Raw genomic sequence first — 27,884 nt, 5'->3', positions numbered from 1 at the left:
TGTTGAAAACACACAGTATGAATACTTAGTTGTCCTTCAACAAACCAAGGTGTAAATTAGCAAATTATTAAATATGAAATATTTAAATGTAAATAAAATTTGCTATACTAGTAGAAAGTGATTTGTTTACTAAATAAGTGTTTATTAAGCATCTACTATATTTCAGGTACAAGTCTTAGCACAGCATAACCAGTACTTTATAAGACGGTTCCTGTCTCATTTCTGGTTATACCCACCTCATCCTTGTATCTCCTCTCAAGCCAAACCAAATTTGTTTCTGGTTTTCGAACCCTCCTATGTATTTCAAGCCTCTGTGTCTCCACAGCAGTGTTCTCCCTGACTGAAATATCTTCCCACTGTTTTTAAGACACTCAAGGGGCCGGGCGCGGTGGCTCAAGCCTGTCATCCCAGCACTTTGGGAGGCCGAGACGGGCGGATCACGAGGTCAGGAGATCAAGACCATCCTGGCTAACACGGTGAAACCCCGTCTCTACTAAAAAATACAAAAAAATTAGCCGGGCGAGGTGGCAGGCGCCTGTAGTCCCAGCTACTCGGGAGGCTGAGGCAGGAGAATGGTGTAAACTCGGGCGGCGGAGCTTGCAGTGAGCTGAGATCCGGCCACTGCACTCCAGCTTGGGCGACAGAGCGAGACTCCGTCTCAAAAAAAAAAAAAAAAAAAAAAAAAAAAAAAGACACTCAAGGTTCCCTGACATGACAGAACTTGCCTTGTCCCTTCCCCTTGTCCACTGAGTTTACAGAACTGTCCACGAATCCTCATTGGAACCCATGTAGTCTTTTACTGTCGTGTCGATCACACCGTTGCCCCAGCTGTTTATCTGATGAATGTCCCAAAGTAAGAACCTTGAGGCAGGGTGTCATATTCATCTTTGATTATTTGGAGCATAGTGAGTGCTTAACAATGTGTGATGAATACAAAGTATGAATGAATATGTTTCTACTGCACACAGAACAGACAAGAGAGGGTCTGCAGAACACATAATGTTTGAGCTAGATTTTGAAGGATATATTTTTATCTATGAATAAGAGAGAAACTGAGTTGCTGGAGGGGCCTATGTAGAAATTAAAAGGTGGAAAAACAGTCAACAGAAATAACTTACTGCACACTGTCTATATGTAAGTACTGGGAATAATAGAAATTTGAAAGTAATAATGGAGTGCACAGTATATTCAGCAGGTCTTGAATTCTAGGCTAAATAATTAAATTTTTTTCCCATAAGGAAAGCAGAGAAAGAGACATGCAATATTTTTGAGCAGAAGAATGACATTATCAAAGTAAGTTTAAGGAATATCACTGGCAATATATATGAAATGCCTTGTAGTCAAAAAGAAGGCAAGGCAGTCGACATGTCTACTAGTTGCAACCCAAGAATGAAGGGAAAAGGTCTTAGTTCAGTGACAAATGAACTTCTTAGAAATTACAGACTTGTTCCAGGACTTTATGACTAATTAGGTATAAAGGTTACAAGTCGGAGAGATTAAAAAAGAAGTCAAGGTTTCTAGCCCAGAAGCGTGGATGAATAGAATGATGAAAATAAGAGCAGAAATGGGAGATTTAGCAACTGATTTGCTTGAGACACTCATTTGTATTTAAAATTGGTTTTCTGCATAACTCTTTTCTACATAAAATAGGAAAAATATGTATGTGAATTTTTTGCATACATCGTAAACTGTGTTATGCCTGCAAGAATTGAATGAAACTTCAGGGTGAACCAAGATTCCATTTCAGCCGCTCCTGGATGCTGGCTAGAGTTGCTGTCTACCCACCTCAGAGATTTGGCAAATTAATTACATTAACATTGGCAAAGTAATTCTAGCTGCTTGAATTAAATCAGTTCAAAATCAATTTAAGAATAAATTTGATTACTAAACTTGACAATAAAGTCCCAAAAGTTATGAGAACATTCATACTCAATGCCAATTTCAGTATGCATGCATTTAAAAAATAACTCCAAGTACTGACTTGAACTTGCGTTCCTTTTACAGCGCCATTGATTTAAATCATTTGGGAAGACAGATTCATCCAGATCCTAAAGGAAGTTTTACTAAAACAGCTCAGAGTGTCGAAAGGAAAGGAGATCATTCTCCAGAAGGCAGTTGACCGCGTCCGGGTGTTGCGTTCTTCCTTATAGTCTAAGTTATCTTAAAGCACGATCTTCCCGTTGAAAAAGAAAAGGAGAACTCAGCTTTTCACATATGTATGTAGTGATCCTTGACCAATGTCGATTCCCAGATACACAAATCTTCTGCACAAGCCCCAGGCACTCTGCTCATTTTTCAGAGTTGAGCATCTATTTGTGGAACATATGTGAGCAGCCACTGGAAATTTTCCATTCTTTTGAAGACAGCCAAACATTCATTCCAGGACTATACATATTTTTTATTGTGAAAAATGACTTTAAAAATGCTCTCAAAGACTAAGTTTTTAAAAATATTCTGTTCTGTTATGCTTTCTTTCCTTTTCTTTTTTTTCTTTCTTTTTTTTTTTTTTTTTTCTGAGCAGAAAGAAATATAAAGAAGCCTAATTTAAAAGTATGTTTAATTCAGAGAATAGGAAACTTTCTTTCTTAGCCTACTTTTGAGTATTTCTGTCACAAATGTATTCTCAGTTCAGTGCTGAAGGAGTCAATTTAATTGGACTTGACCAACTGTTAGTGTCACTTAGCAGATGCTGTACTGGTTTTCTTATTGTGTGATCACCCCAACATATTTATGGCTTTAGGTTAAAACAGTATGGATTTTTAAATTATTAAATTCATACCCAGACTCACCAGGTTAACCTATGCTGCATCTGTAAGAGTAAGACCTCACCTCCTTGAAGAGATAAGTAGAGAGAGAAAGGAGGAAAAAATCCACTATCTTACTGGAACCAGAAGACCGAAAGAGAAACGTGCTCCTATAGAGTCACCTTGAGAAGCACGACTCAAATGTAAAACGGACCACTGCAGTCCAGAGAAGTGTAGTAGGAATGCCACCTTTACAGCAATTTCCCAGCTTTATATTAAATAAATAAATGGCTGGGTCTGCTAAAGCTTTTCACATATAATGTGTATGTAGAATATGGTAGCATTCTATTTATCTTGATTTTGGAGCCCTCAGAATAAGCTGTGGAATTTTTTGAAATCACACTTTGACTGTAGCCTATGGAAAGTTTAGCCCTGACCATACTCTTATTTTCAGTTCTTACAGGCAGGTGTCACTTTCAGAGGTGCAGAGCTTTGTACTCCCTCTGCTCAGCAGAAGCAGTAGAGGTTTTGATTATTGTCTAATCCTAGCAGTATATTATTTAAAATGAAAACAAGCAAAAACAAGTAGAATTCTTCCTCATCACACTGCTCATAGTTTTCCACCTGCTGTACTGTTTCTTCCTTCCACGATTTTGCTAATGCTATTCTATCTTCATCTCTTTTTCCTGTGGTGAATCCCAGCTGAGGCCACAAAGTTCCATTCAAACATTATCTACTTCAGGAAGCCTGTTCTGCCCACCCCACCCTATCTTACTGGGGAAAGTGTTTTTTATTTATGTTCTATTAACATCTTTATCATTCTTTTTACTTATCTATGGTTTTATCATCCTGTCTTTACTCTGTCTTCTTTTTTGCAGTATAAGTCCACTGAAGCCCAGGGGCATGTATTATTCATCTTTGGATCCCAAACACCAGACCAGTGCCTGACATGTAAAAGATGACCAGTAAATGCCAACAAAAGATTGGATGAATAAATAGCAAGACTCCCCTCCCCATATTCTATTTTGAGAGAGTTTAAAAAGAAAGGTATCCCTCATGCAAAGAATATTCTACTGGCGTGTAATTTAAACATCAATATTATTAAACATGATGTTAAATTGATCTTAAACTTCAACATCATTTTCTCACCCATGCCGTGGAACTGAATGGCAAACAAACGTCCTTACCTGTGCCCCCTGCAAAGTGCAAAGGCCTGGACCAGGCTCTCTCCTAAGCCTGTATTACTTCCATTAATGTTCACATCCCCCCCGCCCCACAGACTAGAGTACATCTGCAGCCACAAGTGTCACCTACAGCTATCCACAAACTGAATCTGAATTAGAGGTGCTCAAAAATATTAAGCATTCATGAAAAAAAATTGCAATGTATTTGTAAACGTAAGATATGAGGACTTTGTAAGGAAGCAAAATAGAACACATTTGATTTGTGTCCTTTACAAAACTAGTCTTTTCATAACTTTCAGCTAAAGCCATTAGTGAAAACTTTAGCTCTTAATCACCACAGAAGGTGCGCAAGTTATTCCTGAAGCAAAGACACTGACCTTTGCAATGTTTCTCTTTCAGGGAAATGGACAGGCTCTTTGCACTGCCCAAATACCTTTGCTGAAGCCTCAGAACCACATAGACACAGTGCTGACAATACGAATATTTTTTTATTTAGTGAATATCATAAATAATCCATAATCCATGATTTTTGATGTTATAACTATTCTTCTTCTTTTTTTTTCTTTTAAGACAGGATCTCACTCAGGCTGCAAGGCAGTGCAACAATCAGCTCATTGCAGCCTCAACTTCCTGGGCTCAAGAAATTCCCCCTGCCCCAGCCTCCCAAGTAGCTGGGATTACAGGTGTGAGCCACCATGCCTGGTAATTTTTTATTATTATTATTATTTAACGGATGGGGTCTCGCTATGTTGCCCAGACTTGTCTTGAAATCCTGGCCTCAAGTGATCCTCCTGCTTCAGCCTCCCAAAGCACTGAGATTACATGGCGTGAGCCACCATGCTCAGCCAACTATTCTTAGAACCTCTCACTGAATAGAAGACTTTCTATATACTAAAAATCATTTTTCCAACATTATTCTTGGTTCCTTGAAGTAGGCACAATAAATGTTTATTATTATTCAAATAGCATGTAATAAACATCTATTGCGTTTCTGTAGAAGCTGGGCTGAGGACCTGCAGTTTTAGGAACAAGAAAGAAAGAACGTTGAGGGAAGCAAATTATCTGATCTGTCAGTCCCTTGGGAGAAGAAACGGCATCATACTCATCACGTTTCCACCATTCTCTTCAAAGTGTCTCAACACAGATCATCGTTAAATGTTTACTGAAGGCATGAGTCACTATTTATGGACATATACTCTATACAGAAAAGACTCAAAATGCTGAAACAGTCAGCTCTAATGGTGATTCCATCTAGAATGTTACGACACCCCAGTGTGTCTCTCATTACCATAATTTTAAAAGTTCTGTAGGCAATTATAATTTTAACTTAATTTAATTTAAAGCACTGCAGAATTTCTTTAATTTAAATTAAACACAGTTTAATTTCTTTAATTGCAGAATTTCTGTAATTGAAAAGTGCAGAATTTCTGCAGAATTTCAGTTTAATTTAAAACACTGCAGAATTTCTGCTTCAGAAATGATTTGCTTAAAGCTCACATATTACCCTTTTGTAAAGCTGAATTGATGTACTGAATTTCTCCTCAATCTTTCAAATAAGTCATTGGGAACATCTAAGAATAACATTTTGTTTATTTGAGTACTTGTATCCTGTCCAGAGTCTTAAATATGAGTGCACAGCCACGGTCACATCTGAGGGTTCAACACAGCAACCAGCAACCAAAGGAGCAGGAGAGATGAACTCCAGCCCAGCTACAGACTACGTTCTCTAACTCCTTGATCTAAGAAATCTCAGCAGTGGTGAAAATCTGGATATCACCAATTAATGCCTATGTCCTGGTTCTGTCTGCTTTTGGCCAAAAGCAGGTACTGAAAAAAGAGGAAAGCAGCCACTGGCTTCCAGGAGCTGGCTGGGCACTCACAGCTATGTCTTGGTAAATATGAACAATTTGTCCCTAGTAAATATGAACAATTTCATGGAAGAACATCAACACTGGACAAGGCTGCTCTAGAACCCTCACGGGTCAAGACAAAAACAAGACCACTCTGTAAACAACAAAATTTAAGTTACACTAAGCATGGGAACATGATCTCAGCCATAAAATATCAAATTCCATCCCGGATAGCATGAGCGACTGCTGCTTATTTATCAATCCCATACTTAGTCTTGTCTAATCTGTCCTACTGTAGAAAAAAATGTATTAAGATACCCAATCAGGCGAGCCGCAGTGGCTCACGCCTGTAACCCCAGCACGTTGGGGGGCCAAGGCAGGCGGATCATGAGGTCAGGAGATGGAGACCATCCTGGCCAACATGGTGAAACCCCATCACTACTTAAAAAAAAAAAAAAAAATTAGCTGGGCATGGTGGTGCGTGCCTGTAATCCCAGCTACTCAGGAGGCTGAGGGAGGAGAATCAAACCAGGGAGCTCGAGGTTGCAGTGAACCAAGATGGCGCCACTGCACTCCAGCCTGGTGACAGAGCAAGACTCTGTCTCAAAAAAAAAAAGGATACCAGATCATAGAATTGTCCCTGCTTCCTGACAGTGTCCAATCTAGAGCAAAGGCCCACTTCCTCAGATCCTCTCCATGACTACCGATGCCCAAATCCTATAATAGATTCTTCCTAACATCCTATTACTGACACACCCCATGGTTCCCGATGGTGTGCATTCTCCCTACCTTCAAGAAAGAATAATTGACTTGTTCAACTACAGGCATGTTCCTGGTGGTTTTTGGCTAGAGGGCATTGACATTTTTTAATTTAAAAATTGCTAATATCTATTAAGATGAATACAACAACAACAACAACATTTAAGTTACTTCATCAGGGCACTTTTGGTTATAAAGAGCGATCTTTGACGAAGTATAAAAACATAAACTTATCAAAGAAGGAATTTGCAAAAAGGTACCCAGAACTAAAGGGAAAGGATGTATTTGAGCCTCAAGGACTCATGGAGGCAGAGACTGTCATCCTTGTTCCTTTCTGGACATCTTCATTTCTCTCTAGGAAACAATATTTGCTATTTTCCATCCATGAAGTGGGTCATGAAGGCTCACAGCTCCGGGGTTAAAAATCTCTGCCACTAAAGACAGCAAGTCATTTGCGGCTAAAATCTTGTAGTCCTAAGTTCTAATTCCTGATGGAGGATCTCAGCTGCAGGGAGGTACCCATTCCTGTATCAGCCAACTGTGGCAAGAAAAGATGGATCACCGTGCATAAAAATGGTCGTGCTGGCGAGACGTATAGATGGAGGTATTTTCCAGAAATAATGAGTGCTTTGCAGACGTAACAATGGGTGTAAACTACAGCTTCCTTCCAGTTTGTAAAGCTTTTATGCTTCCATCAGAAAAACACAGAAAAGAGAGGAAAAGTGGAATTCAAAAGCAAAATGTCAAATTTTGAATGAAATGAATATGCTATTTCTGCCTTGCTATGAATATAAATGGGTTTTGTTCTATGAACTTATTATAGTCCTGTAAAGCAGAGTAGGAATACATTGTTTTTGTGTATGTGAATGAAACCACACTTTATGTGCACTAAAATAGCTATTCAAAGAAACTTCGTGATGTGTATATGATTGTGTATTTTTATGAGTGTGTATCTTTTTATGCAAGTAATTCACTTTCTAAAATGAATAACATGTCATTGAGTATTGTTACTTCTGGATTTTTATACATCAGGTACATTTAGAGAAAATTATTCAGTTTTCATAGAATTAAAAAGTTAACTTCTGCTCACAGTTTGAAACTGGATAAAACTTATGATATAAAGTCCTTCTTCCAATATTCCATAGCTAATAACACCTATGAAATCTCAAAGGTCAATGGAAACAAAATAATCAAAACAGATATGTTTCCTTTCAGTAAATCTGAGATACATTTGAAGCATTTGCCTACCAGACTTTAAAAATGTTGTTTAGCAGTCATTTAAATGCATTTGCAGATGTCATGGCAAAAAGCAAATTATCTGGTTGATTACATTTTCTTTCTAGGTTGCTGCTCTTCAGAGTTCTATGCCCCTTGCCCTAAGAGCAGAGTCACAGAAAATGTTGGGTTTTGTTGATATAACCTGAATCTTCAAATCAATAGGATAGAAGCCTGATATTCATTGTAATTACTACTTGTGTGTTCTAAGGATAGGAAAAGTAAAAATATATTTCCCTACCCTCTGGCAAGGTGCAATGAAAACAAATCAGAGTTCTGAGATACAGCTCCTTGGCTGCTCCTTGAGCAGATATTTCATCAAGATCATGGGTATTTAACTAGATTTTTAATCTTTGTTGTGTAAGTTCCAGAAATCATAAAAATACCTCTTCAGACGCAAAGCAGGCATTTTGTCTCTCTTCAAAGCCTAAGAAGCTTTAAACATAGGCAGCAAAAACAGCAAGGCAGCAAAGATGACAATAATGAGGGGATAAAAGGCAATGGAGACCACCCTCAGGATTATTTCCTCCCCTCTACTGGAGCTCGGGAGGATTCCTTATCAACCAGAGACGCTTTTCCCAAATCGCATTCAGAGAAACATCACGTCTGCCTCTTGTGTGGGATGGTGACAGCAAGTGTGGGAAATGCGGAGTTAAGAGAAGGAAGGAAAATAGAGTTCCTTGATATGCAGCCTTTATTTTCATAAAGAACGTTGTAGAAAAATCAAGAGAAACTAAGTCCGCAGTGTTTCCTTAGGATGGGGATATTGGATCTCTTTTTAAAGACCATTTTATATTTTTATGTTTTAGTGGTATGGTTCTTTAGACTCAAAGAAAATAAAATAAGTAATAAATAAGTGTGTGAGATGTTCAGGTATAACTATGAATTTTGTGTCAGCTAATATATTGGAACACATTAAAAGAGAAGTATTTATTAATCGATTAATCAATTCCATATGCTAGCTGGTAGGCATAAAGAAAAGCCTAGGATCATTCTTGCCTTCAACACATATTTTTTTTCAGCTACACACAGGCCATGTCTAACTGTCTAACTGCCCCTATGAAGGACATATGAGATAAAGAAAATGTTTATTGACGGATAAATAAAAAACTTGCTCTAGACCTCATCAGTCTAGTCCAGATACAGTTGCTGTACGTTGACAGGTAGAGATAATACTTCTTATTCTGTATTAGCAGAGAGTACCAGCATTGGTCAAGAGGTGGATGAGGCAGAAGGTCCAAGTAGATCAAAGAGGATTCCAATTCAGGAAATTTCCCAATTCATTAAAGATTGACAAAATGAATGCACTTATGCATAGTCAAAACTACAGCTCAGGCCGGACACACTGGCTCATGCCTGTAATCCCAGCAGTTTGGGAGGCCGAGATGGGTGGATCATGAGGTCAGGAGTTCAAGACCAGTGTGGCCTAGATGCTGAAACCTCGTCTCTACTAAAAATACAAAAAAAAATTAGCCGGGCATGGTGGTGGGCACCTGTAGTCCCAGCTACTGGGGAAGTTGAGGCAGGAGAATCACTTGAACCTGGGAGGCAGAGGTTGCAGTGAGCCGAGATTGCACCACTGCACTCCAACCTGGGCGACAGAGCAAGACTCCATCTCAAAAAATAAAAACAAAAACAAAAACAAAAACTACAGCTAAGTCCAAGTGCTTTTGTGCCAATCCTAATTATTTTGGCACTGAACATGCTCTATATGGTGCTACATATAGACCTAGGCCCAGATTCAAGAGTGAATCTTTTTTAACCTAACCCTGAATATTTCCTGTTGTGACAAAATATTGAAAATACCAATTAATGATGCCATTTTTGGGGTTCTATTTAAAATGTTTTCTATTATTGAAGATGTAATTTCAATACCACGAGGTATTGAATGATCACGAGGTCACGAGTTCAAGACCAGCCTGGCCAAGATGCTGAAACCTTGTCTCTACTAAAAATACAAAAAAAAAAAAAAAAAAAAAATTAGCCGGGCATGGTGGCGTGCACCTGTAGGACCAGCTACTCAGGAGGCTAAGGCAAGAGAATTGCTTGAACCCGGAGGCAGAGGTTGCAGTGAGTCAAGACTGCACGACTGCATTCCAGCCTGGGTGAAAGAATGAAGCTCCATCTCAAAAAATAAAATGAAATTTAAAAAAAGAAAGAAAGAGGGAGGAGAGAGAGAAAGAAGGAAAGAAAGAGAGAGGGAAGAAAGGAAGGAAGGAAGGAAGGAAGGAAGGAAGGAAGGAAGGAAGGAAGGAAGGAAGGAAGGAAGGAAGGAAGGAGGGAAGGAAGGGAGGGAGGGAGGGAGGGAGGGAGGGAGGGAGGGAGGGAAGGAAAGAAGGAAGGAAGGAAGGGAAGGGAAGGGAAGGGAAGGGAAGGGAAGGAAAGGAAAGGAAAGGAAAGGAAAGGAAAGGAAAGGAAAGGAAAGGAAAGGAAAGGAAAGGAAAGGAAGAAAGGAAGAAAGGAAGAAAGGAAGAAGGAAAGAAAGAGAAAGAAAGAAAGAAAGAGAAAGGAAAGAAAGAAGGAAGGCAGGAAGGCAGGAAGGAAGGAAGGGAGGAAGGAAGGAAGGAAGGAAGGAAGGAAGGAAGGAAGGAAGGAAGGAAGGAAGGAAGGAAGGCAGGCAGGCAGGCAAACTATTTTCCAGAGGGCCTGAGCCATTTTACATTCCTACCAGCAATGTAGGAGTGATTCAGTTTCTTCCCATCGTTGTTAACATTAGTGTTACTATTTTTTAGTTTAACCATTCTGATAGTATGTGTTGATTTTCATTTGTGTCTGCCTGGTGGCTAATGGTATTGAACGTGTTTTCAAATGCTTTTTTGGTGTAGGTACATCCTTTTCTGTGAAACATCTCCTCATGTCTTTTGACAATTTTCTAATTAATTTTTTTTTGCTGTTGTTTTTTCAGAGTTCTTTTTATATTCTACATACTAGTCCTCTCTTGGATATGTGGTTTACAGATATTTTCTTTCACTCTGTAGCTTGTTGTTTCACCCTCTTAACAAGGTCTTTTTCAGAAAAAAAAAGTTCTTAATTTTGATGAGGTCCAATTTATCAACTTTTTATAGATTATAGTATTAAATCTAAGAACCCTTTGCCTAGACCAAGATATCCAATAATTTCTCCTACCATTTTTCTAAAATTTTTTTTGTTTTAATTTTCCATTTTGTATTAGTGTTTGTATAAGTTGTGAGACTTAGGTCGAACTTCCTTTTCGCCCATGAATGTCCAATAGCTCTAGCACCATTTCTTGACAAAGCTATCTTTTTTCAGTTGAATTGCTTTTCCATCTTTGTCAAAAATCCATTGTGTCTATTTGTGTGGATCTATTTCTGGATTCTCTATTCTGCTTTATTGATCTACATGTCTATTCTTCTACCAATATCATTCAGTTCTGTTTACCGCAGTTATAGAATGTCTTGAATATAAAATATAAACATATAATAAATTCCTCCTACATTATTTTTCTTTCAAAATTGTTTTACCTGTTCTATTTCATTTGCTTTCCCTATAAATTGTAGAATTATCTTGTCTATATCTATAAAAAAGTCTTGCTGGGGTTTTGAAAGGAATTTCATTAAACTTGTGTATCAATTTGGGGAGAATTAGCTTTTATACAAGGTTATTCTTCATGGATTTAAAGTATGTCTCTCCATTTATTTACATCTTCTTTTATTTCTTCACCAGCATTTTGCAGTTCTCAGCATACAAGTCCCAAACAAACTTTATTTGATTAACATCTATTTAATTTTTTAGCAATTTTAAATGGTATTGTGTTTTTGATTTCAGCATCCACATGTTCATTGTTAGTATATAAAAATGTAATTTACTTTTGTATATTTATTGCATATCCTGTAATCTTTCTGGACTCGATTCTTAGTTCTAGAAGGTTTTTTTTGCAGATATTTCAGGATTTAACAGGTAAATATAATATCATCTACAAAGAGGGGAAACTTTTAATTTCTTCCTTTCTGATCTGTGCATCTATTTCCTTTCCTTGCTTTATTGCCCTGACTAGAAATTTCAACATTATGTTAAATAAATCTTCACCTTGTTCTCAATTTTAGAGGAAAACATTCAGTCTTTTACAACTACATATAAAGTAAACTTATTATTATTATTATTTGAGACTGTGTCTCCCTCTACTGTCCTGTTTAGAGTACAGCAGTGCCATCATGGCTCACTGTGACCTCGGTCTCCTGGGCCTGAGCAGTCCTCCCACCTTAGCCTCCCAAGTAGCTGGGACTAAACGTGTGCGCCAGCATGCTTGGTTAATTTTTTTAACTTTTGTAGAAATAGTGTCTGACTATGTTGTCCAGCCGATGATCTCAAACTCCTGGTCTCTAAGTGATCCTCGCACCTCAGCCTCCCAAAGTGCTGAGATTAAAGGCATGAACCACGTGGCACCTGGTCTGAAGTTTTTTGTAGATGTTCTTTATCAAGTTGAAGAATTTCTCTTCCATTCCTGTTTTTTGAAAGTTTTTATTATGAATAAGTTTTGAATTTTGTCTACTAGCTTTTCTATATTGGCTAATATGATCATGTGATTTTTCTATTTTATCCTGTTAATTTGCTGGATTACAGAGTTAATTTTTCAATATTTAACCAGCCTGCATCTCTGAAATAAACCCACTTGGTTATGGTGTATAATTATTTTTATACGTTGCTAAATTCTATTTGTGATATTTTGCTAAGGAGCTTAACATCTTAATGAGGGATATTGGTTTGCTGTGTTCTTTTCCCTACTTTATTTTCCTAGTTTTGACATCAGGGTAATAATAGCTTCATAAAATGAATTGAGAGATATTCTCTCCTCTTCTGTTTTCTGGAAACAACTGTATAATTGAATTTTTAAAAAGTCTGGTAGACTTTTCCAGTGAAACCATGAACCTGGAGATTCCTTTTTAGAGATTTCTAAATTACGAATTTAATTTTCTTAATAGTCATTGGGCTATTCAAATTATTCATTTCACACAGGGTGAGTTGGAATAGTTTGTGGTTTTTAAGACACTGATCAGTTTGGTGTAAGATGTCAAATTATGTGTGTAAGTTTATGGTATTCTTGTATCCTTTAGATGTCTGCAGGTTTTGTAGACATTTCCCCTGCTTCATTCCCAAAAACGGCAATTTGTGTCTTTTCCTTTTTTTTCTGGTCTGTCTTGTTACAGAATTGTCAATTTATCAATTTTTATAAAGAAACAGCTCTTTGTTTCATTGGTTTTTAAATTACTCAAATGTTTCAATTCCATTGATTTATGCTCGTTATCTTTATTATTTCCTTACTCTTGCTTGCTTTGGGTTTATTTTGCTCTTCTATGTTCTAGAGTCTGGAGTTTAGATGATTAATTTGGAAATTTTCATCTTTTCTAATGTATACATTTGTGTTATAAATATTTCTCTCAACCCTGCTTAAGCAGTGTTCCACAAATTGACAAGTTACATTTTGTTTTTATTCTGTTTATTTTTTTTTTATTTTCCAGAGGATTCTTCAATGATTTTAAAGTGTGTTGTTTAATTTCCAAATGTTTGGAGATTTTCCTTTTAGCTTTTTGTTACTGATTTCTAATTTGATTCCATTATGATCAGAGAACATGCTTGGTATAATTTCTATTTTTTGAAACTTATTATGATGTGTTTAATGGCCCAAAATATGGTCTTAGTGAATGTTTCACATGAACTTGAGACCATGAAAGGCAAAACAGACCAAGCTTTTTGCTGTTAGTTGGAATATCCTGTAATCAGGTCAAGTTGATTGATCGTGTTGTTCAGGTCATCTACATCCTTACTGATTTTTCTGCCTGATTGATCTATCGATATATCAATTACTGATAGAGGAGTGTTAAAGTCTCAACTCTAATAATGGAATAGTCTAGTTCTTCTTTCGGTTCTATCCATTTGTCTCAGGCATTTTGAATCTCTGTTGTTAGATACATACACATTTAAGTTTGCTACGTCTTCTTGGAAAAATGAGCTCCTCATTATTATCTAATGACCCCCTTTATTGCTTCTACTTTTCCTTGTGGTGAAGTCTGCTTCATATAAAATTAATATACCTATTCTAGATTTCCTTTAATCAATTTTGAACAACACTTTTTTTTCTATTCTTTTACTTGTTATATTTGATGCAAGTTTCTTGAGGATAGCATGTCGTTGAGCCATGATTTTTATCCACTCTGCTGGCTTCTGTCTTTTAAATAGTATATTTAAAGTAATTACTTAGATTTAATGTAGTTACCTACATGTGATGGTATATTTAATGTAATACAGCTTAAGTATGCCACTTTATTTTTGGTGGGTTTTTTTTCTTGTTTCTGCCTTCCAGTGGATTGCATTAATATTTTTTAAAAATCCATTTCAATTTTCTAATTTTTTTTTTTGTTTTTTTTTTACAGTCTTGCTTTGTCACCCAGGCTGGAATGCATCGGCATGAAAATGGTTCACTGCAGCCTCAGCCTCCCGGGCTTAAGTGATCCTCCCAGCTCAGCCTCCTGAGGAGGAAACACAGATACATGCTACTATGCCTGACTAATGTTTTTATTATTATTATTATTATTATTATTATTATTATTATTATTTGTAGAGACAGGGTCTTCTTATGTTGCCCAGGCTGGTCTCAAACTCCTGGGCTCAAGTGATTTTCCTATTTCAGCCTCCCCAAGTGTTAAGTATGATTACAGGTGTGAGCCACCACACCTAGCTCTAAATATTTTTGAATGCATTATTTTGTAGCTGTTTTTAGTTGATAATAAAATTATATTCACACAACTTCTTACAGCCTCCTGGTGTAATCACCTTACCAATCTGAGTAAAGTGAAGTCTGGAGCCCTATGTCTCCTCCTGTTCCTTTACTCTCTCCAGTTTTTAATATTTTTTAGTTAATTCCTCTATGTACATTTAGAGTCACATCAGACATTGCTACACTTTTTCTTCAACAATCAAAACAATCAGAAACAAATTCAGAAGGCTGGGTGCAGCGGCTCACACCTGTAATCTCAGCACTTTGGGAGGCCGAGGTGGGCAGATCATTTGAGGTCAGGAGTTCGAGACCAGCCTGACCAACATGGGGAAACCCCATCTCTACTAAAAATACAAAAATTAGTCAAGAAGTGGGCATATGCCTGTAATCCCAGCTACTCGGGAGGCTGAGGCAGGAGAATCACTTGAATCCAGGAGACAGAGGTCGCAGTGAGTGGAGATCGTGCCACTGCACTCCAGCCTGGGCAACAGAGCAAGACTTTGTCTTAGAGGGGAAAAGAAAAAATTCAGAAAATCAAGAGAAGACAAGTCTATTGTATTTCTTACATGTTTGTTTACCACGTTTTGTTCTATTCTGATATTCCAAGGTTCCTTTTCTTATCGTTTCCCTTTTATTTAGAAAATTCCTTTTAGTCATTGAGTTCATCAGCTGGTGACAAATTCTCTTAGTTTTCCTTCATCTGAGAATGTTTTGATTTCCCCGTTATGCCTCAGGAAAATGTTTGCTGGGCAGAGGATTATGGATTGACAATTCTTTATTTCAACAGGAAAGGGAAAATTGTGTGGCACTTTCTTCTGGTATCCACGGTTTCTCATGAGAAGTATGCTGTGGTTGAATCATTTTTCTCTTCTAGTTAAGTTGTCATTTTTCCCTGACTGCTTTCAAGATGTTTGTTTTGTGGTTGTCTGCAGTTTTCAGATGTTTATTAAGTGGCTTGGTATGCATCTCGTTGGGTTTATTTATCCTGTTTGGGCTTCTCTCAGCTTCTTCAACTGAAGGTTTATGTCTTTGCTATGCTTGTGATGTTTTTAAGCCATTATTTCTTCAAGTACTTTTTTTTTTTTTTTAAGTTCAGCTTTCTATTGAACACATTATAAAAGAGGTTTGGTCAAAAAGACCAAAGCCCATGTCATCATCAGACTTCTCGGATTCTTCTTTCTTGGCTTCCACTTTCTTCTCCTCAGCTGGAGCAGCAGTAGCGGAGCGGGCAGAAGCCCCTGTTGGTGCAGAGCCAGCTGCTGGAGCAGGACCACCGGCCCCTACCTTGCAGAGGAGGCTCCCAATGTTGACGTTGGCCAGGCCTTTGCAAACAAGCCAGGCCAAAAAGGTTCGACATTTACGCCGGCTGCTTTAATGAGGGCATTGATCTTCTCTGTGACGGTCACCTCATCGTCGTGTGGAATGAGGGCCAGGTAGATGCAGGTGAGCTGGGAGACCGAGGCCATGGCGCTGGCGAGTGTGGGGCTGGCGCTGCCGGATGCGGATGGACCGAGCACCTTGGCGGCAGCTAGGAAAGATTCTTCAAGCACTTTTTTAGTCCCCATTATTTTTTTCCTATCCTTTCATACCTCCAGTGACACCAATGTTAGATGTTTTGTTGTAAACCCGCAAAAGATCTCCATCCCAGAGGCCGTGTTCCTTTTCACCAGTCTGTTGTCTCTCTGCTGTTCAGATGAGGTAATTTCTGTTGTTCTAGCTTCTGTTTCACCGATTTAGTGGTTTCTTCCGTCTTATCGATTTTGTCATTGAGCCCATCCACTGAGTTTTTCTTTTTGTTATTGTCCTTTTCAGTCCTAAAGTTTCAATTTTTTTTATATCTTCTATTTCTTTGCTGAGAATTTCAATTTATATCCTGAGGCCTTCTAGTTTTTAATATACTTAAAGCATATTACTACTATTATAAAATAATTTTTATCATACATCAGGGGTGTCCAATCTTTTTTGGCTTCCCTGGCCACCCTGGAAGAAGAATTACACACAAAATATACTAACACTAATGATAGCTGATGAGATTTTTAAGAATCACACAAAAAGTTATGAACTGCTTTTGGGCCATATTCAAAGACGTCCTGGGCCGCAAGCTGGACACGTTTGTCATGGATACTTAAAAATCTTTGTAAACTAATCTATTATCTCTACCATCTCAATTTTGACAACTATTGATATATATATTTTTTCCATTTAGTTTGAGGTCTTCCTGGTTCTTGGCATGATGAGTATTTGTTGTTGTTAATACAGCGTCTCACTCTGTCACCCAGGCTGGAGTGCAGTGGTGTGATCTTGTCTCACTGCAACCTCTACCTCCCAGGCCCAAATGATTCTTGTGTCTCGGCCTGCCAAGTAGCTGGGACTACAAGCATGTGCCACCACGCTCGGCTAATTTTTTTTTTTTTTTTTTTTTCAGTAGACACGGGGTTTCGCCACGTCGGCCAGGCTGTTCTCAAACTCTTGGCCTCAAACAATCCACCCACCTCAACCTCCCAAAGTGCTGGGACTACAGGCGTGAGCCACTGAGCCTGGACTGATGAATATTTTTTAAAATTGAAAGCTGGACATCTTTGTATTTTGTTATGTGATTCTGGATTTAATTTAAACCTCTGTTGTAGTTGGCTTTTGATGAACCCACTCTTCCACAAGAGGGAAATGCTGTTCCATGACCACCCAGTGAGGGTAGAAATTTGACACTGCAGCGGGGGTGGCCTGGTCACCACTGTTTGATGGCAGAAGTCTTGATGCTCCCTTAGGCTTCTTCTGACAGCACTCCAGGGTGGAGAAGTGGGGTGTTATTACCACCAGGTTGCTGTGGGATATCCAGTCTCCTCACATAATCTTTACTGAACTGTGGATGGGGGAAAGGAGGTCTCGTTCCTGACAAGAAGCAGACCAGTGGTGACTAGGGATGGGGTGGGGTGAGGGAAAATGAAGAAAAGTGGGTTTCAGAAAGGCACAAGGAAACTTTTGGGGAGAATAAAAATTTCTACTATTTTGATTATGGCTATGGTTTTAGGGATACACTCTTGTGTCAAAATGCATCAAAATTTTATACTTCACAGCTATCCAAGTTAGTGTGTATTAATTATCCCTTAATAGGTATAAAGCTCAAAACATCTGAAAACAAACAAAGAAGGAAATATGTTAAGTCTCCTTATTCATGTCTTTAATGTGAATTAGGTTGTAAGATGGAAAGACTTTCTTTTTTTCAACACTGAACGGTCCAGAACTGTATTGTTCCATATATTAGGCACTAGCCACATGTAGCTAATTAGTTCCTCATTTATTTCTTTTCTTTTTTAATTTTTATACAGAGTCTCCCTCTGTCACCCAGGCTGGAGTTTAGTGACGTGATCTCAGCTCACTGCAAACCTCTGCCTCTTGGGTTTAAGTGATTCTCATGCTTCAGCCTCCCGATTAGCTGGGATTACAGGTGTGTGCCACCACACCCAGCTAATTTTTGTATTTTTTTTTTTTTTTTTAGTAGAAACGTGGTTTCACTATGTTGGCCAGGCTGGTCTTGAACTCCTGACCTCAGGTGATCCACCTGCCTCAACCTTCCAAAGTGTTGGGTTTACAGGCAAGAGCCACTGCGCCTGGCTACTTCCTCATTTTCACTAGCTACACTTCAAGTGCTCATTACCCACATATGGCTAGTGACCACCTTATTGGACACTGCAGATACAGAACTCTTACATCATTAAGAAACTCTTGGATGGCATTGGTTCAGATATTACAATATTATGGGAATAATTATCTGGATATGTGTGTGTGTGTGCATGTGTGTTTGTGTTTTCACAGGCTAATTTTCACTTTTTCAAAATGAAATTATGAACGTGAAAGTGAATAGTACAGAATCTAACACAATATAGTCATACAGCAACAAAAAAAATGTTAGCATCTCTTCCATCAAGTTGGGAAAATCTTTTATTTGAAATAAGAGTAAGAAGTCAATTGAGAGAATTCCAAAAGGTGCCCCAAAGCAAAAACAAAAGATTAAGGTTTAAATGAACTGTACAGTATAAAAAAGGAAACAATTTAAAAAGTAAAATAGTAAGGATAAATAGTAAAATACTAAGGCTTTCTAATTAAGATACAACACCTAGCAGCCATAAAACAGATGGCTGATAAATATGAATTCACGTAAATTAAAAAATTTCTATACAGAAAAAAAGAAAAGGCACTATAAACAAAATAAAAATAAATAAATGACTGGTGCACCCAGACAACAAAACATCATTCCGTGCTAAAAAGAAATGAACTACCAAGCCATGAGGAGTCATGGCAGAACTTTAAGTGCATATTACTAAGTGAAAGAACTCAATCTGAAAAGGCCGTACACTGTACAACTCCAACAATGCAACTTTCTGGAAAAGGCAAAACTATGGAGACAGTAAAAAGATCACTGGTTGCCAGGGGTGGAAGAGATGAACAGGTAGAGCACAGAGGATTGTTAGGGCGCTGAAACACCTCTATATGATATTCCAGGAGTGGCTTCTTGTCATTATAACCCATGGAATGCACAATACCAACAATAAGCCCTAATGTATACTATGGACCCTGTGTGATAATGATGTGTCGGTGTAGGCTCACTGAACTGTAACAAATGTATTACTCTGGTTGGGAGGTGTTGCTAATGGAAGAGACGGAGGTATGTGGGAGGAAGAGGTATACAGGAAATCTCTTACCTTTCTTTCATTTTCCTCTGAACCTAAAACTGCTCTGAAAAGCATAGTCTTAAAAAAATAGGCCGGGCGGGGTGGCTCATGCCTGTAATGCCAGCACTTTGGGAGGCCTGGCGGGTGGATCACCTGAGGTCAGGAGTTCGAGACCAGCCTGACCAAGATGGTGAAACCCCGTCTCTACTAAAAATGCAAAAGAAATTAGCCGAGCTTGGTGGTGCATGCCTATAATCCCAGCTACTTGGGAGGCTGAGGCACGGGAATCGCTTGAACCCGGGAGGCGGAGGTTGCACTGAGCCGAAATTGAGCCATTGCACTCTACCCTGGGCAACAAGAGTGAAACTCCATCTCAAAAAAAAAAAAAAAAAAGGTACCACACTGTGAAGACATTTTTGCAATCAACTGCAAATGGAAAGCGTATTCTTTCATCTTGTCTCCCCAGTACTCATCATTTTGCTGTTACATTTTATATTTATTGACATTAGATTTTATGTATATTTGTTTTAATTGCCCACTTAGACACAGTTCATGAAAGCAGTGATTTCATTTGTCTTGCTTATGGCCATATCTTCAGTGCCTAAAGTAGTGCTTGGCATATGACAAGTATTCAATAAATGGTTGGTGAATGAATGGATGAACATAAAGGAAAAACTTTGAGAAACTGACAAAGAGACCAGCAAAGCAGGCAGAAATGTAAACAGGATGTTCACGTTAAAGTTAAATACAAATGATTCATATTAAATGATGAATAATCTCATTCATACTTCAATAAATTCTAATTAAAACATATGAATACAAGTTTTCACTCAATACATTGATAACATGAAAACAAAAATGTTGTAACATACCACTTTGAAGAAGAGATAGGGAACAAGAGCTTTCATACACTTGTTAGTTTCTTTGCAGGATAATTTTATAATATTTATAAATTTATGGTTATCACTTACATTATAACTGAGCCCATGCACTATTTAAAAAATTTGTCCTATTGGTATACTCATAAATACATGTGCACAAAGATATATACTCACACACATACACAAAGACACTTATTTTGTCATTGCTTATAATGACAAAAAAAAGTGCTGTGCCAATACAATGGATATCATGATATTCTGGTGATGTGAGCACTTCCCTAAGTGCCAACCTTACTATTAGAAGAGGACTTGGATGGAAGGATAATGGAATTCCATAAAGTGTTTTACCTTAACTAAGGATTTTGAGTTTGCATCAAAACCTAATTACTGCGAAAAGCATCATGACCCATTTCCAAACCCTCAGGAAGGGGCCCTCCCACTCCTGTATCTGCCTCCAGCAAAGCACTACTGGGATCCACTCACCTGATTATTTGTTTATTTATTTTTTGAGATGGAGTCTCGCTCTGTCACCAGGCTGGAGTGCAGTGGTACAATCTCAGCTCACTGCAACCTCCGCCTCCTGGGTTCAGGTCTCCTGCCTCAGTCTCCCAAGTGGCTGGAATTACAGGCATGTGCCACTATGCCCAGCTAATTTTGTATTTTTAGTAGAGACAGGGTTTCATCATGTTGGTCAGGCTGGTCTCGGCTTCCCAAAGTGCTAGGATTACAGGCGTGAGCCACCGTGCCCAGCCACTCCCCTGATTATTAAACCATTTAGGACTCTGCTGGGCACTGCGAGGAAATAATATAACAGAAGCATCATTTCTACCCAGAAGGATTTCACCGCCTACTAAGGCAAGCTGTATATAGAGGAGAAAGTTAAACCATTCTGACTCCTGCCTTTAATCTAAGACTAGGGCATGAAATCCTGAAGAATTTACATAATGCTTAGATCTCCATTATAAACTTGCAGTTGCCATCCCCAGCCTGTCTTACTGCTGCTTAGTCATTCCTTTTCCACCAATTTGTGCTCTCCTTTTGTTCATTCCACAGTAATGAGTATACATTGAGTAATAATGGGGGTACTGGCACTGTGGAGAGACATGGTAAAAAGAATGGAGGGGTCACCCCTAAGAAACCTATGTGAACAGTATCTGAAGCAATGAAACAGATAAATAGAGCATATAGGCATGAAGGAAAAGCTTCTCCTTTGCCTTCTGAAGGTTCATTGAAACTCATTGACAAGAGGCAGATTAATTGGAGAAAAAGCATACAAACTTAATGTGTATATGGAAGCCTTCAGGATGAAGACCCAAAGATATAGGGAAAATTGTCCATTTTTATGCTTCGATTCAACAAAGTCTGGAATATGACTGGACAAAAAGGGTATGATCTAATGCTACTAGACTGAGTGGGGAAGCCCGACAATGCCTGTCCCTCTAGATTCTTCTCGGCCTCTCTGAGCATCATTCCTTCTTTCTGGGTATGGGGCCGGGCTCTCTCTGGACTGGGGGTCTTACGACCTACAGTCCAACAAGGTAGGTCAGATAATTCCTTTATGACCAGTTTTATGGCTGGCTTTGAGGAGAAGGGGTTCTGATTTAGATGACCTGCCTTGGGGCAGAGGGATTCTAGTCTCTGGGGAGAATGGAACAGGTCAGGAGAAGGTCAGAGAAAAAGTTTGCTTCGGAGGCTGCTTCAGGGTATTGCATTCTTAGTTCCAACAATTTCAACTTGATAAGTGCTAGGGCAGACTTAATAACAGCCCCCTCCAGGCTCACATACATGAGGTGCCCAACACAGACTGAGAGAGAAGGAAAGAGAGGAAACACTCAGCAACTTGAGTTTTTGTTTAGCTTCCTCCCCCATTCTTTACGGTGACTGTTCCAATCTTTCACCATGGTTCAAATTTCTCAGTCATTTCTATGAAGTTGCTCAAAACAAAAGCAATCTACAGAAGTTTAATTTCACTAAAATTTATAGCCCTATTTGACAGAGGGATAATTTATATATACAGTTTTACACAGATTATATGCACAGAATTTTAGTGTAACACTTGCAAAGTTCTGACAAATGTATGCACCACCTCAATTAAGATATAAAACATTTTCATTGTGGTAATAACTTAAATGCCCTCCTGATCTGTTTGCACCAAGATTACCCCATGCCCTGACAGAAAAAACTAGGATTCTGATTTCTATCACCATGTTTTAGTTTTGCCTTTATCTAATGAAATCTCACAGTATGCACTTGCTAGCAACTGGCTTCTTTTTATTTATTTATTTATTTTGAGATGGAGCCTTGCATTGTCACCCAGGCTGGAGTGCACTGGCATGATCTCGGCTCAACACAACTCTGCCTTCCAGGTTCAAGCGATTCTCCTGCCTCCGCCTCCCGAGTAGCTGGGATTACAGGTGTCCGTCACCACGCCCAGCTAATTTTTTGTATTTTTAGTAGAGATGGGGTTTCACTGTGTTGGCCAGGCTGGTCTCAAACTCCTGACCTTGTGATCCACCCACCTCGTCCTCCCAAAGTGCGGAGATGACAGACATGAACCACCCCTCCCGGCCGCGTCTGGCTTCTTTTGCTCAACATACTGTTTTCGATAGTTGTCCATGTCCTTGCCTGTATTTGTGTTCCAAGTTGCTGAGTCACTTCCACTGTATGAATCTACTACAATTTGTATATAGACCTTTGAATTTTTTCCAGTTTATGGCTATTATAAAAAAATGCTATGAACATTCTTGCACAGACCTTATTACAGCCATATATTTTCATTTCCTTTGGTAAATCCCTTCCCTCTGTCTTTGGTAGACATAGAACATAGTATTCTGAGTCTTAAAAGTTAGAAGGTTAGAATAAAAAAAACCCAGTGGTAAAACTGGATCAATCATTCTCAATCTGATTTTTAAGTGACCTCAATTATAATCTTCCCTTGTCTCTCACTTCGATTAGAAAATGAAGGTTAGCAAATATTACCGCCATCAATACGTATACATTTATCTGCCTTTATAGCTCCTTGCTCCTGTTTTCTGTCGGACTTTGAGGAAAAGGTTTCTGTTTTCCGGTCCAAGGCAAATCCCTCTTCACCTTATTTTCTACCATCTCTTCAGGAGCTTTACTGTACTTTGCCCTCAAGTCTTTTTCATATTTAAAAAAAAGTCTATATCAAGCTCCCTAGATAAGAACAGGGCACACACGATCTGGTAAACAAGAAATATATAAATAATCCTACAAACAGTTACATAAAGTGAAAAGTTCTGTAATGGAAAACTAGAGGGAACAATGAAAGATTAAAACAACAGATCCTGATTTAGTCTGGAAGCTCAAGAGACTTCTCTGAACACTTGGATAGAAAATGTTGAAACTACAGATGAAAGAGAATTATAAAAAAGGAAAGTGCTTCATGAGACAGGACAGAATTAGAATCAGAGTATAGCTGCCGCTTGAACAACACAGGTTTGAACTACACGGGTTCCCTTATATGTGGATTTTCTTCCACCTCTACCACGAAAGACAGCAAGACCAACCCCTCCTCTTCGTCCTCCTCCTCAGCCTACTCAACCCGAAAATAATAATGAAGACCTTTATGATGATCCACTCCTACTTAATGCATAGGAAATGCACTTTCTCTTTCTTATGTTTTTTTGTTTTGTTTTGTTTTGTTTTGAGACGGAGTCTTGCTCTGTTGTTCAGGCTGGAGTGCAGTGGTATAATCTTGGCTCACTGCAACCCACATTTGCTGGGATCAAGCAATTCTCCTGTCTCAGCCTCCTGAGTAGTTGGGATTACAGGCACACGCCACCATGCCCAGCTATTTTTTGTATTTTTAGTAGAGACGGGGTTTTGGCCAGGCTGGTCTCAAACTCCTGACCTCAAGTGATCCGCCCATCTCAGCCTCCCAAAGTGCTGGGATTACAGGTGTGAGCCACTGCACCCAGCCTTCTTTCTTTCGATTTTCTTAACACTATTTTCTTTTCTCTAGCTTACTTTATTATTAGAACACGTTATTGTAAGAACACAGTGGTCCTTCATTACCACCTCAAGAATGTTGAATGCTCTCTTATTCTTGGATATATAATAATAGAGCATAATATATGTAACATACAAAATATATGTTCATCAACTATTTATGTTACTAGTGAAGCTTTTGGTCAACAATAGGTCATCAGTAATTAACTTTTTGGGGAAGTCGAAAGTTACAGATGGGTTTTTGACTGCAAGGGGGTTGGTGCCCCTAAACTCCACGTTGTTCAGGAGTCAACGGTGTAAGGAATTTGATTTAGGCAGAAACAGAGTCAAAGCCCTTTTCCTGAGATGGAAAGAAAGAATTTGACTAGCAAGTGACATCAGTTTAAAAGTGTGGTATGAGTACGTGTCTATTCCTTATTTTTCCTATGAACCAGGAGGTCTGACAATCTTTTGAGGCAGCTGAGGATGCCACTTGAAATTTGAAGGAAGTAGTGAGAAGTTAGAAGTGCTACTATAAGAAATGAGAGAGGCTGCTGGCAAGGAATTAGTGAAAGGTTTGCTGAGAAGTCCTGAGGGCCCGGGTGAGGGTGGAAAGCACCTGTGATTAAGGCTCTGCAGCTGGTACCTGCAACACCCAACTGTGTGGGCACATGCTCACAGGGGCAGCAGGTGGTTTTAAAGTGTGTCTGGCAAAGGCCCTGGAGGCTGTTCAGTGGGAGGGGAAGTAAGCAAATTGTTAAAAGAATGAGGACATTTAAAAGTCTTGAAGTGGAAATAATGTTAGGCAAATTCTGCCTTTTCTGCATCTACATCTCAAATATACAAAGATGTGACCTGTTTGCAAAGATCCGTCCCGGCTTTATATGGCAACAAAAGACAAACAAACAAAACCAAAAACAATAACAACAGAAACTGTCCTTTAAAAAGACCAAGTAAGGACAAAAATCTAAAAAAAATTTCTAAAAAGAGACTGAGCCCGTAAAAGAGTTTCTATATATAGCAAAGATTCAGCAACTGAGATAAAACTCTGTTTTCTCTCCTCTTAAAAAAAAAAAAATGGAGATGCCAGAACATTACCTAGACATGAACTTCTCACATTTCAATGTGCATATAAATGACATTGTTAAAATCTTGTTCAGATGCAGATTCTGATTCAGTAAACCTGAGTTGGGAGCCTGAGATTCTGCTGTTTAACAAGCTCCTGGGTAAGGCTGCCGCTGCTGGAAGGATTTAGATCACCCGAGGAGTGTAAATCAACTCTGAGTGACTCAGTGGGGCTTCTGTGTTTGAGAATTATAAAAACAAATAATTCAAAATCAAAGCTGTTGAAACTGTAAATTTTTTTCAGCCTTAATGGAATGTGGCCACGTGCAGTGGCTCACATCTGTAAACCCAGCACTTTGGGGGGCTGAGGTGGGCCAATCACTTGAGGCCAGGAGGTAGAGACCTGCCTGGTCAACATGGTGAAACCCCATCTCTACTAAAAATACAAAAATTAGCTGGGCATGGTCGCATATGCTTGTAATCCCACCTACTCAGTAGGCTGAGGCAGGAGCCTTGAACTTGAGAGGCAGGGGTTACAGTGAGCCGAGATTGTACCATTGCACTCCAGCCTGGGCAACAGAGCAAGACTCTGCCTCCAAAAAAAAAAGAAATGTGATTATGGGACCTGAGTCATATGACAGACAGCTGTAACCTAGGCAGCTGTAACCTTTATTTCTCTGATCATAGACTAGCCTTTTCTTTGCTTACATTGTTTTGCAAAATGTAGTAAAGGATTAAAGGGCACCAAAGACGACCCCTTGCCTCTTCACTGTTGATCTTCATTCTAGATTAACTTCCCTTTGGCCAGGCGCGGTGGCTCAAGCCTGTAATCCCAGCACTTTGGGAGGCCGAGACCCGCGGATCACGAGGTCAGGAGATCGAGACCATCCTGGCTAACTCAGTAAAACCCCGTCTCTACTAAAAAATAAAAAATAAAAAAACTAGCCGGGTGAGGTGGCAGCGCCTGCAGTCCTAGCTACTCGGGAGGCTGAGGCAGGAGAATGGCCGGAACCCGGGAGGCGGAGCTTGCAGTGAGCCGAGATCGCGCCACTGCACCCCAGCCTGGGCAACAGAGCAAGACTCCGTCTCAAAAAAACAAACAAAAAACTTCCTTTTACTTCTTTTTCTTTTTCTTTTTTTTTTTTTTTTTTTTGAGGCGGAGTCTCGCTCTGTCACCCAGGCTGGAGTGCGGTGGCGCGATCTCGGCTCACTGCAAGCTCTGCCTCCCGGGTTCCGGCCATTCTCCTGCCTCAACCTCCCGAGTAGCTGGGACTACAGGCGCCGCCGCCATGCCCAGCTAATTTTTTTGTATTTTTAGTAGAGACGGGGTTTTACCGTGTTAGCCAGGATGGTCTCGATCTCCTGACCTCGTGATCCGCCCGCCTTTTACTTCTTTTACACAAAGACCTCATGACTATTACACAGTCTGGAACATTAAATATACTATTCTAAATTGGAAAAGGGAAGAAAACAAGCTGTAACTAATCAAATTGCTGTAACTCATAAACGAGTCTTGTATGGAAGATATTATAATCCTGTTAAATTTCTTTGTTTCTGCCTGTATAAGCAACACCTTAACTTTTTGGCTTGGGAGCACTGACCCCATTCCTTCGGAATCTGGGTTACCTAGATGACCATTCTCAGCTTTGCACATGAATAAACACTTTTAACCTGGATTCTGCCTCTTTCATTTATTTCAGGCTGACAGAATGTAGGAAGAGAATCTGGCAGATCTCAGATAAACAGCAAAAAGAAGATAGAAGGTGCTTTGGGTCCCTGTGGTGAAGGAGTCTATAGCGATCTGAATTATGAAACTGCCCCATAGCCTTGGAGGTTAGAGCTCCAATAGCAGGTGCCATTCAGATTTTCCTAGCTATTAGTGAGTTGAAAATTGGTGGCATCAACTGGCACCCTGGAGATAAACTGACACACGACTGTAAACCCAGAAATTGGAAGTGAACACTTCTCTCACTGTTATACTTGAATGGGCATATTAGAAGGCATACCGTAAATTGTTGAAAGGAGAGTCAACAATGAAGGACAAACTAGAAAGCAGAAGAAATGGGTCAGATGAAAGTTCAATAACAAAGCATTAAGTCGAGATGGTATTTGGGGTAGTATCTAGAAAGACGACTTAAAAAACATGGATGAAGCTGGAAACCATCATTCTCAGCAAACTGTCGCAAGGACAGAAAACCAAACACTGCATGTTCTCACTCATGGGTGGGAGTTGAACAATGAGAACACACAGACACAGGGAGGCGAACATCACATACTAGGGCCTGTCAGTGGGTGTGGGGCGGGGGAGGGATAGCATTAGGAGAAACACCTAATGTAAATGACGAGTTGATGGGTGCAGCAAACCAACATGGCACATGTATGCCTGTGTAACAAACCTGCATGTTGTGCACATGTACCCTGGAACTTAAAGTATAATTTTAAAAAAAAGAAAGAAAGAAACATGGTACGACTTTCTGGGCTTGTGTATCTGAAGGAAACGGCTCTGAAGTGATGGGCGTGCTGGTGCTGTGCATGAACACCTGGTCATGGCACCAGTCCACAGTCTGGATGCTTGTGGTAGAACCAAAGAATTAGAATTTCTCTATGGATTGACATTTCCAACGTAATACACATGGATTTAAACAGTTAAGGCAAAAGCATTTAGCAACATATGCTTTCATGTCGCTAACCTAAATACACCAGGAGAAAGTCCCAAGTGGATCAGGAACTCCACTCTGAGATGATCTCTGCCTGACACATTCAGCCCACAGA

General features: G+C 39.3%; 1 protein-coding gene and 1 pseudogene across 5 annotated transcripts in view; both read right to left on the bottom strand.

The window, feature by feature from the left end:
* The window catches only part of LOC105474645 (regulator of G protein signaling 7), a 569,035-nt gene that overhangs the window by 200,481 nt on the left and 340,670 nt on the right, over positions 1 to 27,884 (bottom strand). The window contains exon 1 of one of the 5 annotated variants that reach the window (XM_071073711.1): positions 1,982 to 2,185. The exons of the other annotated variants lie outside the window; for them this stretch is intronic. The gene's annotated coding sequence lies outside the window, so the exon portion shown is untranslated. Of the gene's footprint in view, positions 1 to 1,981; positions 2,186 to 27,884 lie in introns of those variants that run through there. 5 annotated transcript variants of the gene reach the window in all.
* LOC139357267 (large ribosomal subunit protein P1 pseudogene) lies at positions 10,354 to 26,192 on the bottom strand (annotated as a pseudogene).

The sequence above is a fragment of the Macaca nemestrina genome, chromosome 1, assembly GCF_043159975.1.
Source record: "Macaca nemestrina isolate mMacNem1 chromosome 1, mMacNem.hap1, whole genome shotgun sequence".
Lineage (NCBI taxonomy): Eukaryota > Metazoa > Chordata > Mammalia > Primates > Cercopithecidae > Macaca > Macaca nemestrina.
This window is presented reverse-complemented; position numbering and strand designations above follow the sequence as displayed.